We start from the raw sequence: 15500 nt of genomic DNA, 5'->3' as shown, positions 1-15500 counted from the left end.
GATAAAGAGATAGAACATATGTGGACAGTGAATAGGTAACTCATTATGTAAAGGGAAAGAAGAATTATGGGAGAATATGAACTTGATAGTAGGAATGAAAGAAGAGAAGACAAATTGAATAATGAAATAAATTTTATTAACTGAATTTTCCGTCAGTGCTTGGCACACCATGATAGTAATATTAAATAAGATAATGTTCAGCAGAATTTTCAGAATATTAAGAAATGTTTCCTATTTAATGTAATACATTTCAGTTAGTAATTGCGAATACACTGTTCAAAAATCACAAGAGGAGGACATATCCTTAGAGAAGTCCTGGAGAGAAGGGAAAATTTCAGCTGGGTTACAGCAGAGATTTCGAAATCAGGTATTGGATTGTAAGTCATACCCAGAGGCATGTATAGACTCAGATGACAATTTGGTTACAATGAAGAGTATCCCAAAGTTTAAGAGAATCGTCCAGAAGAATCAATGAGGAGAGAAGTGGTACACTACTGAACATCCCTAAGGCTGTAGATACTGCAATAATGAATACCATAACAGGCAGTTCAAATGGACTTCTCTGTAAAGGGCAGTCACTTAAGTTGAACAGACTCATGTAGGTACAGTGGGGGTATCTGCAAAGAAACCTTGGGCAACATAATATGTACTTCAATTGATCGACGAAAAAAGGAAGTACAAAAATGTTTAGGAAAAGACAGGACTACAGCAATATAATTCACTTAAAAAAAAAAAAAAAAAAAAGAAAACTGGAAATTCAGAAAAGCCAAGGCGATATGCCAGGGGAAAAATTGCGAAGGAAACTAAAAGATATGATCGTCGGAAGCACTGAGTCATCACACAGAAAAGTCAAAAGAACCATCGGATAAATTAAAACTAAAGGAGTCAGCATTAATTCCACTGTTAAACGCAGAGGAGAGAACGGATAGGTGTAAAGAGTACATTGAAGGCGGTGGAATGTGTACATTGAAGGCCTCTACGAGGGTGGAGAATTGCCTGTGACGTGATACAAGAAGATATTGGAGTCGGTGCAGAAGACACTGGTGATCCAGCATTAGAGTCAAAGTTTAACAGAACTTACCAACATTTATGGCATAAGAGATAGGTAACATTAATTCGAAATTTCTGAGATCTTTTGAGGGGGAGGGGGGGGGGGGTGACAAGCAAACCACTATTCAGACTGCTGTATAGAATCTATATATCTGGAAGTACACCGTCAAACATTAGGAAATAATATCATTCACACAATCCTGAAGATATCAAGAGGAGACAAGTGCGAGAAATATTTCACTAGACGCTTAAAATCTCATGCGTTCAAGATGCTGACAAGAATATACAGAAAACTAGAAAATAAATTTGAGGCTCTGCTAGAAGGCAATCAGTTTGGATTTTACAAACGCAAAGGCACCATAGAGGTACTTCCGTCGCTGAGCTTGCTATTGAGTAACACTACAAAACTATTAAGATTCGTCATAGGATTTGTCGGCGATGTAGAATGGTCCAAGATGTTCACATTCTTAGAAAAATAAAAGTAAGCTATGGTGAAAGATGAAATATACGCCGGACGGAGTGGCCGAGCGGTTCTAGGCGCTACAGTCTGGAACCGCGCAACGGCTACGGTCGCAGGTTCGAATCCTGCCTCGGGCATGGATGTGTGTGATGTCCTTAGGTAGTTAGGTTTCAGTAGTTCTAAGTTCTAGGGGACTGATGACCTCAGAAGTTAAGTCCCATAGTGCTCAGAGCCATTTGAACCATTTTTGAAATATACGATATGTACACAAACCATGAGAGCACAATGCTTATGGAAGACCAGGGAGGAAGAGCTCGGATTAGAAAGGGTATAAGACGAGGATGAAATCTTTCACCTCTGTTGTTCAATATATATACTAAGGCTCTGTCAGTTCCACAAACCTAGCGTGTCCTTGCGATTTCTTTGTCCCAGCACAAAAGTAGCACACAGTCTTGAGCACGTAGAATTTGATGAGAGGTTGTACAGAACTGTTCTGAAACAGACTGAGGCTTTTTATGTCAACTAAAGAATGAAGTTGATAATTTACAGGGCCGACAGATATATTTATTGATATATATTCCGTCGGAGAAAATAGCCAACTGACTTCGGCAATGTGGCGTAATCATGCGTACACCTGCCAATTTCTTACGATGAACCATCTAACATCTCATTAGTCAAAATTCAGTCCTTTATCACGTTCTAACTAAACAGTACGTATTATTAATATGTCAAAAGACACTTTAAATATACCTAACTTCTAACATAGTCTGCTTTGATCTCAAATGCCCAAGCTTAATCGTACACGTCCTAGCAACATGCACCGGGCTCTGTGATCCAGCGGTTCTAGGCGCATCAGTCCGGAACCGCGCTGCTGCTACTGTCCCAGGTTCGAATCCTGCCTTGGGCATGGATGTGTGTGATGTCCTTCGGTTAGTTAGGTTTAAGTAGTTCTAAGACTACGGGACTGATGACCGCAGATGTTTAGTACCATAGTGCTTAGAGCCAATTGAACCATTTTGAACCTAACGACATGCCATTGTACATACTTAATACTTCCTGGATGCTGCTAACCACTTCGCTGGACTGTTATTATTACCTAGACGCATGAAATGGTTCGTGCCTCATTATTATATAAACTGTTTACCTATAATACACTCCTGGAAATGGAAAAAAGAACACATTGACACCGGTGTGTCAGACCCACCATACTTGCTCCGGACACTGCGAGAGGGCTGTACAAGCAATGATCACACGCACGGCACAGCGGACACACCAGGAACCGCGGTGTTGGCCGTCGAATGGCGCTAGCTGCGCAGCCTTTGTGCACCGCCGCCGTCAGTGTCAGCCAGTTTGCCGTGGCATACGGAGCTCCATCGCAGTCTTTAACACTGGTAGCATGCCGCGACAGCGTGGACGTGAACCGTATGTGCAGTTGACGGACTTTGAGCGAGGGCGTATAGTGGGCATGCGGGAGGCCGGGTGGACGTACCGCCGAATTGCTCAACACGTGGGGCGTGAGGTCTCCACAGTACATCGATGTTGTCGCCAGTGGTCGGCGGAAGGTGCACGTGCCCGTCGACCTGGGACCGGACCGCAGCGACGCACGGATGCACGCCAAGACCGTAGGATCCTACGCAGTGCCGTAGGGGACCGCACCGCCACTTCCCAGCAAATTAGGGACACTGTTGCTCCTGGGGTATCGGCGAGGACCATTCGCAGCCGTCTCCATGAAGCTGGGCTACGGTCCCGCACACCGTTACGCCGTCTTCCGCTCACGCCCCAACATCGTGCAGCCCGCCTCCAGTGGTGTCGCGACAGGCGTGAATGGAGGGACGAATGGAGACGTGCCGTCTTCAGCGATGAGAGTCGCTTCTGCCTTGGTGCCAATGATGGTCGTATGCGTGTTTGGCGCCGTGCAGGTGAGCGCCACAATCAGGACTGCATACGACCGAGGCACACAGGGCCAACACCCGGCATCATGGTGTGGGGAGCGATGTCCTACACTGGCCGTACACCACTGGTGATCTTCGAGGGGACACTGAATAGTGCACGGTACATCCAAACCGTCATCGAACCCATCGTTCTACCATTCCTAGACCGGCAAGGGAACTTGCTGTTCCAACAGGACAATGCACGTCCGCATGTATCCCGTGCCACCCAACGTGCTCTAGAAGGTGTAAGTCAACTACCCTGGCCAGCATGATCTCCGGATCTGTCCCCCATTGAGCATGTTTGGGACTGGATGAAGCGTCGTCTCACGCGGTCTGCACATCCAGCACGAACGCTGGTCCAACTGAGGCGCCAGGTGGAAATGGCATGGCAAGCCGTTCCACAGGACTACATCCAGCATCTCTACGATCGTCTCCATGGGAGAATAGCAGCCTGCATTGCTGCGAAAGGTGGATATACACTGTACTAGTGCCGACATTGTGCATGCTCTGTTGCCTGTGTCTATGTGCCTGTGGTTCTGTCAGTGTGATCATGTGATGTATCTGACCCCAGGAATGTGTTAATAAAGTTTCCCCTTCCTGGGACAATGAATTCACGGTGTTCTTATTTCAATTTCCAGGAGTGTATTATAGTCTCTGTCATAATAGAACAGTAATAAGAGGGTCTCCCATTTTATTTTGGAGTATGTACCAATGTTAATTTAGTTACTATTAATAAATGAAAATAATCTGGTTGGTGCTCATGTAGGAGAACAATACCGTGTAGCTTCCACTATAGCAGCCAGTCAGAGCGCATATACTTTCCTTTCATATAATTTCTCTCTCGTGGCTGCCTCATCCCACCTTATGACGTTATATGTATGCTTCGCCTCGTCCAGCTCAGGTGTAATCTGTAGGCAGGGCCGCTGCTTACCCCCAGGGTGCCCGCGTGCAAACCAGATTTTTTCGCCCCCCCCACCCTATAAAACTTTTTTTTTACGCTCGTATTAAAGACTTGGCATCGGCATGTTCGTGACACAGAATTTCTTTAATAATAATTTTTCGAAAAGAAAACCCATTCACATACTAATTCACTAGGTATTACATACAAATGAGAATCGCTGTTGGCAAATACAAGAATACTTTAATTGTAGCTCGTTTGCTGACCTGAGTGAAAGTTTCTTCGACGCTAACATATACTAACACAAATTAAACTTTCCTTGCTTTCATAATTGCGAAATCTATTATCAGTCTAGTACCTAAACTGTCCAAGATATCGTGTTCTAAGAAACAACAGCCAAATTTGTAAGTCTCTGTTGATGCATTATTGATCTTAGATAACTTTTTATAATTTTTAATTTCGAAAATGAGTTTCACCAGATGCAACTGCGAGTGGCAGAGTAAGAAATATTCTTAGCGCTGTTGTGTGTTGAGAAAAGTTGATATAAAATTATTTTTGAAAAGCTATTGAAGAATTGTTTATGAATCACAAGTCTGATTTTCTAGGAAACGGAACCTTAAAGCGTTAATTTTATTGTACAAATTAGTACCGTCAATATCGGTTTCATTCCTTGAATGGTCTTTAAGTTTATACGCAAATCTTTACTACGTTTCATCAGTTCTTCTTTAGGGTAACTAAATAATGTACTACTGAAAAAACCAGAAACGTCGTCTAAACCTTTTAACTCATCAAATCTGTTTCTTGGGGAAATTAATGTCTGATCTAGGGTTACGAAAAAACTCTACTTTGAAATTCATTTTGGGGTCTAACAAGACTTCGTCACGATGTTCACATCGACACTGAGTCGGTTTTCTTCTTGGGCGAAGTGTATTTACTGGAGGGAAACTTGTTTCAGCATTTAGTTTGTTTGCCACATTGGTAGCTCCCTTTAAAACTATTTCAAAGTTTTCATCTGTGCGATATTGTGTGAATTTGTCAATCAAGCTCTTTAACAAATTGATGCATACCTCAGTATTAACTGTCGGATTTTGCATGATTGTACTTAAATAACTAATTTCATTCAAGACATCGTACCAGATTACAACAGAACAAATGAATTTATGATTCTGAATTTTTAAAGCAAGTGACTTCGCTTTGCGAGCGGTAGTACAATCCTAAACAGAAGAAGGTTCTGATATTTCCAGCAGAGCATCAAATATGTTTTCTGTGTAGAACCGTACGGGCTTGAGTGCTTCAGTTCTGCTACAGCATCTCGTGGCACTTAGGGGTTTTAGCTTTAGCTCTGGTAAATGTTTGCAAATGATTGGCCACCTATCTGTTGATGACGAAAAGAAAACGTAAATTTCTTGAATTACGTCGAAGCAATTGATGGTGTCGTGAGAAATATTTGTTGCATCATTTACCACTTAGTTTAAACTATTTGCTGATAACGGGACATAAAATGCACGCTTATTGACACCCAAAATTCTTTTCTGCAGTCCGTTGTGTTTTCCACGCCATTATCATAACCCTGTTCGTGCAAATTTTGAATGAATCGGGCAGAAACCAATGAAATGTTCACATACCTCAACTTTCTTGTCTGTATGATTAAAATAAACATGCCTAAATATTACTGTTATTTGTTCTGTATGAACTTCATCTAGTGTGCCGTCTACGATTCTCTTATTTTCTTCAAAATATGATTTTTGATCATGGTGCTTAGTAACTCAATAATTTCAATTTGAATGTGATTTCCTAAATAGTGGGCCATACTCATCCGACTGCAGTCATATTTTGATTCACTTCTGCGAGTATGTTCACGCAACTGAGTCCAAAGGTGCCAACATCTCTACTGCTTTTAAAAAATTTCCATTATCATATTGATAAGTATTTTTCGAAGAAACGCTAAAAGCCAGACATTGTCGCGACAAAAACTTAATAACAGCAATAATCCTTCCTAGTTCATCACACCAGAGATTTTTTTTCTTTCTCTATTAGTCTCAGTTGCATCTGATTTAAAGTGTTGTTTGTTTGTAACAAATTACTCAATTGTACCCATGACTTCATATTTTCAATGTGGGAATCACTTGTTTTGTGCCTTTTCAGAGTCAATGATAAACGCTGCCAATCTGAAAATCCATTAATATCAGACAGACTATTTACACTTTTGCCAAACGTTTTACAACAGAAACAAACACTGAATCCTTTGATAAAGAGTAAAGAAGCTAGTCCCTTTCAATTTTTTCGCCGTTAAGATGTCTATAATAGTAAGTGTCAGCAAACTTTCTTCCCTCGTCGCTAATGGGATCAGTATGATTATGTACTTAAACAGTACCACGTTTAACCCAAATATTAACAAGATCGCTATTAATATTAAGAGGCCACAGCCTGGGTCTGTTTATCTCTCACAAATTGCCGCTCTACTGCTTGAAGATTCTTCAGCGGCAACATTACACATGTCAATGCTTTCGTTGAGACCACCAGAGGGAGCAGGAGCGCAATATGTCTTGTCTTCACTTGCTTCCATAATTTCAGATCCAGACTTCGTGCACGTGGCAAAGGCAAGAATTTCTTGATCGTCTTTTACAGATTAGGTCTAAAATTTCGTAATAGAACCAGCCAGTTTTTCTTTTTGCCTTTCCTTCTCTCATTTCTGATTACGAAACGGAGCTCCAGAAAGTTATATTTTTCTGTGGCTCCTGAAACAATTTTTTGGGTGAAACTATTGTAACTGTTTGTTCAGATTTGGTTGAACAAATTTATAAATAAATGAAATGCTTACTCTTCTGTTTTATAATATATATTTATAAGTAAATGAAATGCTCATTCTTCCGTTCTATTCTTTTTATTTTGTGTTACTGTAGGCGTTTTAGAGCGTATATATATCCCCTTCCATTTCCGACACTCTCGTTGTTTTCCCAGCGTGTAAATGACTGTTGAATTCAGAACATGGTCGGTAACGCTACGCGATGTCTCTTAATTATTACGAAGAGTTTATTAATTTAGGTCATAATTGGCAGTAAGGTGAAGCGGATTAATCTGTCTAAATACGAAACCAATTTTATGTATGTTAATGTAATACGGAATGTACTTATTGTACTGTTTTAACGTTAGTAAATGGTGTAGCCAATTTGTTGGAAGATCAGGATTCGCTTTTGATTAAGTTGCATCCATATATGGCTGGGGTTAACAATGAGAATATCGGTGACGTATTGGAGATGATGGCAGTTAGTAAAAAACCCGACATAATATTTCTCTGTCGTTGATCGTCTGTTACGGAAGCCACCTCTCCTCTGAAAGCGCTGTTGCAGCATGAGGTTACAGCTAGTGGCGGCTGTTGATCATCTGCTACTGTGCTACAGCACACTGTAAGTGATTTGGCTGAGTTTGCCGCCCCCCTAGGCGTGCCGACCGCATGCACCACACGCCTTGCACGTCAAGTAGTGACTCCAAGAGTCAGCGATGATACTGCACTACGGCGGGAAGCGCTGTGAACTGATGAATAATATGACAAATGTATTTCTTTATTTGTTTCCTTAAGTTTCTTTTGTATGATGTGGAATCATAGATAGCCACTTTCAAAACCCGCTGGGGACATGTATTACAATGATAACTTGCGTCACGATGCCACGTTAATTTTACTCTTGGACTACAGATAGCGCCAATATTTCCACCCAGCTAAAATTTTCCTTGGAATGGGGCTCATTCAAACAAAAATAAATGTGCAAATATCGTATCTGAATTAATATAATATATTTGTAATGAAGTTTTGTAACAAAAGGAAAAAAGGTATCTATTAAGATTGTTTTCGTAAACTGTCGAAATGAAACATAACTCGTTCTTCACCTGCTGTTCTGAGGTCGGCTAGAGGTAATATGCTGGTAATCTCTGTAAGAAAATGTATTGTTTATTCACAACAAAGAGTTGTTAAGCCGATATCAGTAAGAATTTTCTGTGTTGTAATGTAATCTATAGCCGTGATTAGGAAGAGCGAGAACTCATCGGGAGTTTATTTGTTGTAGACAGTTTTCTGCTCCCAAGAGACATAATTTGACACTTGAATTTCATTTAAATTGAAGTTTAATTGAAATCAGGAATTTTTTATTTTTTCCCTTTTCATAACGTGAGAGTATTGTATATGGGGATAGTGTACGAAGCTGCATATTATGCGTCCTGGCCCATATTCCGATCTAGCGTCCGTCTTTAGAATCAGTTGAAGGAAGGTACACTAGAGATCGGCTTACGCAGTTTTTGGCATTTTTTACAGTTTTTGGTGTTGTGAGACGTCAGGTTGTATTCTGTGCAGTGTTTGTAAATATCAAAAGTTCTACAAGTGCTTTGTAATACTTTAAAGCTATTTTTAAGATACTGTTAATTCTTCGGTCACGGAATTTTATAGTGAATAAAAGTTTACATTTTCATAACAAGTTACATAACGACGATTAGGCCACACCTATTTAGGAGCCATCTTGTATCTTGAAACGGTAAGTCTGTTTACCGTAAAAAATGGCGTTTGCGGGTGAGTGAGTTTCTTTAGCGTCTTAGCAATTTACCCTGTACCGGAAACGAAAATTTGTGTGGGTTGCTAACAGCTCCTACTGCAAAATGTGTTTACTTGTAACTAGTTTTTGATAATACTTCTTTCTTTCGCTTACGCCATAGTCCCACAGCGATCGCAGGGTTGGTGTGGTTACAACGGATTTGGCAGTGTTAGTGCTAGGGATGGCCGGATGCCCTTCCTGCCGCCACCCCGTACCCCCATCCCCCCCCCCCCCCCGGACAGAATCAGTGTACCCCAACTGCCTGTGTTTAGTGTGAATCGTGAAATAGTGCGGATATGTTTCAAATGTTTGCGATGCGTGTAACTGAGGCGGAACGTGGGGACCAGCCCGGTATTCACCTAGCGGGATGTGGAAAACCGCATAAAAACCACATCCAGGCTGGCCGGCACACCGGCCCTCGTCGTTAATCCGCCGGGCGGATTCGATCTGGGGCTGGCGTGCCTACCCGAGTCCAGGAGCGGGTTTTCTGATAATACTTCTATTTAATTTAATTTCACTTACCAACTATTGGGCCGGCCGCGGTGGCCGTGCGGTTCTAGGCGCTCCAGTCCGGAGCCGCGCTGCTGCTACGGTCGCAGGTTCAAATCCTGCCTCGGGCATGGGTGTGTGTGATGTCCTTAGGTTAGTTAGGTTTAAGTAGTTCTAAGTTCTAGGGGACTGATGACTACAGCAGTTGAGTCCCATAATGCTCAGAGCCATTTGAACCATTTGAACCGACTATTGGTGAGTAGTAAAGCAATAATGAAACATACAGACTATTAAATGCGGTATTGACAAGATTTTCTGCTCAAAAACACTTTTAAACTTGAACAGAATATTTGTTCCTAGGTACATGACCATGTTGTATCTTGGAGCAGTTTTTCAAATTTGAAAAAAATCTTACTATTCCGGAGTATTTTCTTGTAATTTCAGAAAAGACTACAGCATAAGTAAAATGAACGCTACCGTTTTAAAATGGAATAAGAAATCGTGTTAAACTTGTTTTACAGGCGAAAGTCTGGAATTGTGATAACGTAAGACTACACTACATCTATATTCTGTAAAGTGACACTACGGTATAGCACTGTGTTGCCCCGTTTCCTGTCCAGTCATGAACGTACCTGTAAAGAATGACTGCCGGTAAAGCGCTGTAAGATATCTAATTTCTGTAATTTTGTCATCGTGATCATTTCACGAGATGTATGTTGAAGAAACCATCTCACCCGGGTAGACGTGCTCATTAGTACTCTGCTTCCAGGATTCGGAAGACCGGGGATCAAACCCACCCCGCATATTACTGACGAGAGCCGGTGTTCCAGCCAGCCTGGATGTGGATTTGTAGACGGCTTCCCACACCCAAATAGGTGAATACCGGGCTGCTACCCACGACTCGCTTCGGTACCACGATTCACAAACGCTGTGGCACTATCGCATGGAATAATACTAAATGGAGACAGATGTACACAAATTCCGTCCTGCGAGGAGAGGGAGAGCGGCAGTGGGGGGCGAGGAAGGGTGGTGCAAAGCTGCGTCCCAATCTTTGATCATAAAGTTATTAGTCTTTAACAAAAGTAAGGAGAAGTAGCACAGAAGAGCCACAGAGCAACGCGTCAACCGCTGCGGGTCGGTAGCTCGCTGTGTGGCTATATGTGGGTCCCTATAAGAGCCATGCCAGTGGATTGCGCAGTGAAATAGCCGAGCTCAGTCGTAAACAGCGCAGCTCTGCGGTAACCGGGTAGGAAGGGGCAGGTGTCACCACACCAGAGCGAGTCTTAAGTTATGGCAACCTGACTAGGTGTTGGGTTTTAACGAAACAAATGGGCACTGGAGGCATGTAAATAAGTTTACATTTTGGACAGGCAGCACTTGTCACCTCCGGAAGCCAGCAGTACCACTACGACGTCAGTGTGCTGCCGAACAATGAGACGACAGGGCTACGCCAGCTGCGACCATGGGTTCGAGACCGGGCTACACCTATCGTCTGCACTAAATCCTTTGCGGAACTTGTTGTTACCGACCTGCAGTCCATTCCTGCCATCACAGACGCTGAGTTCCTTGTGGGACTTGGCGCCATAGCACCCACCGCCGGCCGATTTCTGTCGGATGGCAATGGGCTGACCTCACACACAGCAGACTCCACACACCGCTACCACGGCTGCGTGTGGAGCTGAAGGGCCGTCCCCGAGTGGGACGTCATTGCAGCGCCGCTGATGTCAACGGCCATGGCTTTCAGAGGCTACCGGCCTCAGCAGCACGAGGAGGAAGCGGCCGCCCGTTCACCAGCCCCAGCCAGGGTCAAAGAGAAGAGGTGTGCCTGCAACGCTACACCTCTAATGCAAATCAATCAAAGTTCTTTGGATCTTTTAACAGTGTTTGACTTAGGCCCCACGGCCTGTCACCACCACTCATCATCACCTAACTGCTTCACTGGCGACAGAAAGAGCATCAAAACAGTCTCGACCAGGAACACTGTTAAATTCAATAACAGGCCTACACAATGACGATACTGGATACGACCACGAAAAAATTAGGAGAAAGTAAACATCTCCATGATGCACAGCTCTTCTCTTGCAAAATCTGCCACTCGAGTTTTCGATCACCGCCGTAAAATTCTCCCGTCTGGTAACCCATCAGGTGATGAACGCGCTGTCCTTTGTTGCGTCTTCTCCATCTCTTCTATTAATTCTATCTCGTAAGGGTCCCAAACTGAAGAGAAATACTCAACGATCTGACGAACGAGTGCTTTGTAACCCACTTCTTTCACGGATGAACTACATTTCCTCAAGATGCTTTCAGTGAACATCAAAACTGCATGTACTCTTCCCACTATTTGTTTTGAGCAGTTTTAAGGTTGCTCCAGATGCTTGCTGGCAGAAACTGTACGTTAGTTACTTTTTCCACTGATTTGCAATCATGTGCAACACCTTACATTTACTTACATTCAGTGTTAGCTGCCAGTCCCTGCACGAACCGTCGATACTCTACAGGTCTTCCTCCGTTTCGCTACAGCTCCTGCCTTTGCGACCTTCATATAGATTCCAACGTCATTCGCTAGAGTATTCATATATGTGATAAACACTGACGGCTGTGTGACATTCCCAAAATTAATGTTACATCTGTCAATTTTGTTTCCCTAAGATCGAGGTGTAGAGTTTTATCTTCAATTGTGCTCTGCAGGCAGTCACAAACATGGACTGATAACCGGCTAGCACGTATTTTGTTCTCTAAACGACAGTACACAACCCTGTCGAACGCCTTCCGGAAATCAGAAAAAACAATACGAGTCTGAGCGCGTCTGTCTACAGCGGTTAGTATCTCATAGACTAACAAGAAAGCTAGGTTTCGCTAGATCTCTTTTTGAGGAAACCATGTCAATTTTTATGGAGGAAATTTTCCTCCTCCAAGAACGCCATAATGCGAAAGCGTAAAATATGCGGAATTCACATGGTAGAATTTTGCATAGAACATAATTTCATCATAGCTGACATTTGGTTTAAGAATCATGAAAGAAGATTGTATAAGACACCTGGAGACACCGGAGGGTTTCAGATTGATGATATAATGTTAGTTCAGAGATTTCGGAACGAGATTTTAAATTCTACAAGATTTTCAGGGGCACATCTGGACCCAGACCACATTTTACAAGTGTAGATTAAAATTAAAGAAATAGCAGAAAGGTAAGAAATTAAGGAGATTGATATTTTCACTCTGCAGCGGAGTGTGCGCTGATATGAAGCTTCCTGGCAGATTGCAACTGAGTGCCAGACCGAGACTCGAACTCGGGACCTTTGCCTTTCGCGGGCAACTGCTCTACCAACTGAGCTACCCAAGCACGACTCAAGGCCCGTCCTCACAGCATTAGTTCTGCCAGTACCTCGTCTCCTACCTTCCAAACTTTACAGAAGCTCTCCTGCGAGACATGGCTTAGCCACTGCCTGGGGGATGTTTCCAGAATGATAATTTCACTCTGCAGCGGAGTGCGCGGTGATATGAAGCGTCCTGGCAGATTAAAACTGTGTGCCGGACCGAGACTCGAAATCGGGACCTTTGCCTTTCGCAAGTTTGGAAGGTAGGAGTCGAGGTACTGGCAGAATTGAAGCTGTGAGGACGGGGCGTGAGTCGTGCTTGGGTATCTCAGTTTGTAGAGCACTGGCCAGCGAAAGGCAAAGGTCACGAGTTCGAGTCTCGGTCCGGCACACAGTTTTAATCTGCCAGGAAGTTTCATATCAGAGCACACTCCGCTGCAGAGTGAAAATATCATTCTGGAAACATCCCCCAGGCGGTGGCTAAGCCATGTCTACGCAATATCCTTTCTTTCAGGAGTGCTAGTTCTGCGAGTTTCGCAGGAGAGCTTCTGTAAAGTTTGGAAGGTAGGAGACGAGGCACTGGGAGAACTAAATCTGTGAGGACGGGGCGTGAGTCGTGCTTGGGTAGCTTAGTTGGTAGAGCAGTTGCCCGCGAAAGGCAAAGGTCCCGAGTTTGAGTCTCGGTCCGGCACACAGTTTTAATCTGCCAGGAAGTTTCAATTAAGGAGATGGCATCTGGATAGGTTGAAAGAACCAGAGGATATTGAGAGTTTCAGAGGGAGAATTAGGTGTATGTTGACTAGAACACAGGAAATGAATACAGTAGAACACGAATGGGTAGCTTGACGAGATGAAATAGTGAAGGAAACTGACGATCAAATGGGTAAAAAGATAAGACTTAATAGAAATCCTTGGACAGCACAGGAGATATCCAGTTTAACTAATGTAAGGAGATAACAGAAAATACAGCAAATGGAGCAGGCGAAAAAGACTATAAGAGTCTAAAAAGTGACATTAGCAGCAAGTGCAAAGTGGGTATTCAAAAATGGCTGGAGAGCAGATGTAGGGTTTAGGAGCATATTTAACTACGGGAAAGATTAGGTATCGCCCACCGGAAAATTAAAGAGTTGTTTGGAGAAAGCAGAAGCAGATGTATCAATATCAAGAGTTGGGATTGAAAACCAGTTCCAAGTAAAGAAGGGAAAGCTGCAACGTGGAGAAATCTACGAACATGTGAGGCAATGCTGTTTAGAGAAAGCCTTTGACAATGTTGACTTGAATACTTCGTGTGAAATTCTGAAGCTAGCGAAGGTTATATACAGTACAGTACAGTTATATACATGTACAGTAATCACACGACAGTTATAAGAGTCGAGGGACATGAAAGGAAAGCAGTGGCTGCGAAGGGAGTGACACAGGGTTGTAGCCTATCGCCAATGTTACGCAATCTGTACATTGAGCAAGCGGTAAAGGAAAGAAAAGAAATATTTGGAGCAGGAATTTAAATTCAGGGAGAAGAAATAAAAACTTTGAAGTTTGCCAATGGCATTGTAATTCTGTCAGAGACAGCGAAGGACTTGGTAGAGGAGGTGAACGAAATGGACAGTGCCTTGAAAGCAAGATGTGAGATGAACATCAACAAAATCAAAACAGATATAATGGAATGTAGTCGAATTAAATCAGGTGATGCTGAGGGAATTAGATTAGGAAAAGACACACTTAAAGAAGTAGATCAATTTTGTTATTTGGGCAGCAGAATAAATGATGATGGCTGAAGTAGAGAGGATATAAAATGTAGGCTGGCAATGGCAAGGAAAGCTTTTCTAAAGAAATGGAATTTTTTAACATCGTGTATAGACGTAAATGTCAGGAAGTCTTTTCTGATAGTATTTGTATGGAGTGTAGCCATTTATGGAGTTGAAACATGGACGATAAACAGTTTACGCAAGAGGAGAATATAAGCTTTCGAAATGTGGTGCAAGAAGAATGGTGAAGTTTAGATGGGTAGACCACGTAACTAGTGTGGAAGTACTGAATAGAATGTATAGAACTGGGGAGAAAAGAAATTTGTTTCACAACCTGACTAGAAAAAGAGATCGGTTGATAGGACGCTTTCTGAGACATCAGGGGATCATCAGTTTAGTGTTGGAAGGAAGTGTGGAGGGTAATAATTGTGGAGGAAGGCCAAGAGATAACACAGCAAGCAGATTCAGACGGTGTAAGTTGCAGTATATATTCGGAGACGAAGAGGTTGCACATTATAGAGAAACATGGAGAGCTGCATCGAACCACTCTTCGGACTGAAGACCACAACTATAACAATTCCACAACACATAGACAACAACGACTTAGGGCTTTAAAAATGCACGTCTGTCTAACTAACTTTCTAAAAAACTGAAATGACATCCACTTTTCTCCAGTCCCTTTGTTGCTCCAGTAACCTACGATAAATTGTTGCTAGAAGGGGAGCAACTTCTTTCGCATAATCTCTGGAACCTCACAGATATCTCATCCGGACTAATTGTGTTTCCACTGTTGAGCAGCTTCAATTAATTTTCTACTCTGCGATCGTTAAACCCAATGTGTGCCATTTCGGCATTCGTTCAATGATTGACGATATGAACCTTATTGTGGTATTTTGTGGCGAAACAATTCACGTTCTTTGATTTCTCTGTGTTATCTACTATTTCATGCCCAGTATGCTCACTGAGCGATTGAATATATGATTTAAACCGGCTTACTGACTTCATAAAAGACTAAGTCATCTTTGGATTT

This window comes from Schistocerca serialis, chromosome 1 (genome assembly GCF_023864345.2).
Source record: "Schistocerca serialis cubense isolate TAMUIC-IGC-003099 chromosome 1, iqSchSeri2.2, whole genome shotgun sequence".
Classification (NCBI taxonomy): Eukaryota; Metazoa; Arthropoda; class Insecta; order Orthoptera; family Acrididae; genus Schistocerca; species Schistocerca serialis.
Note: the sequence above shows the minus strand (reverse complement) of the source record.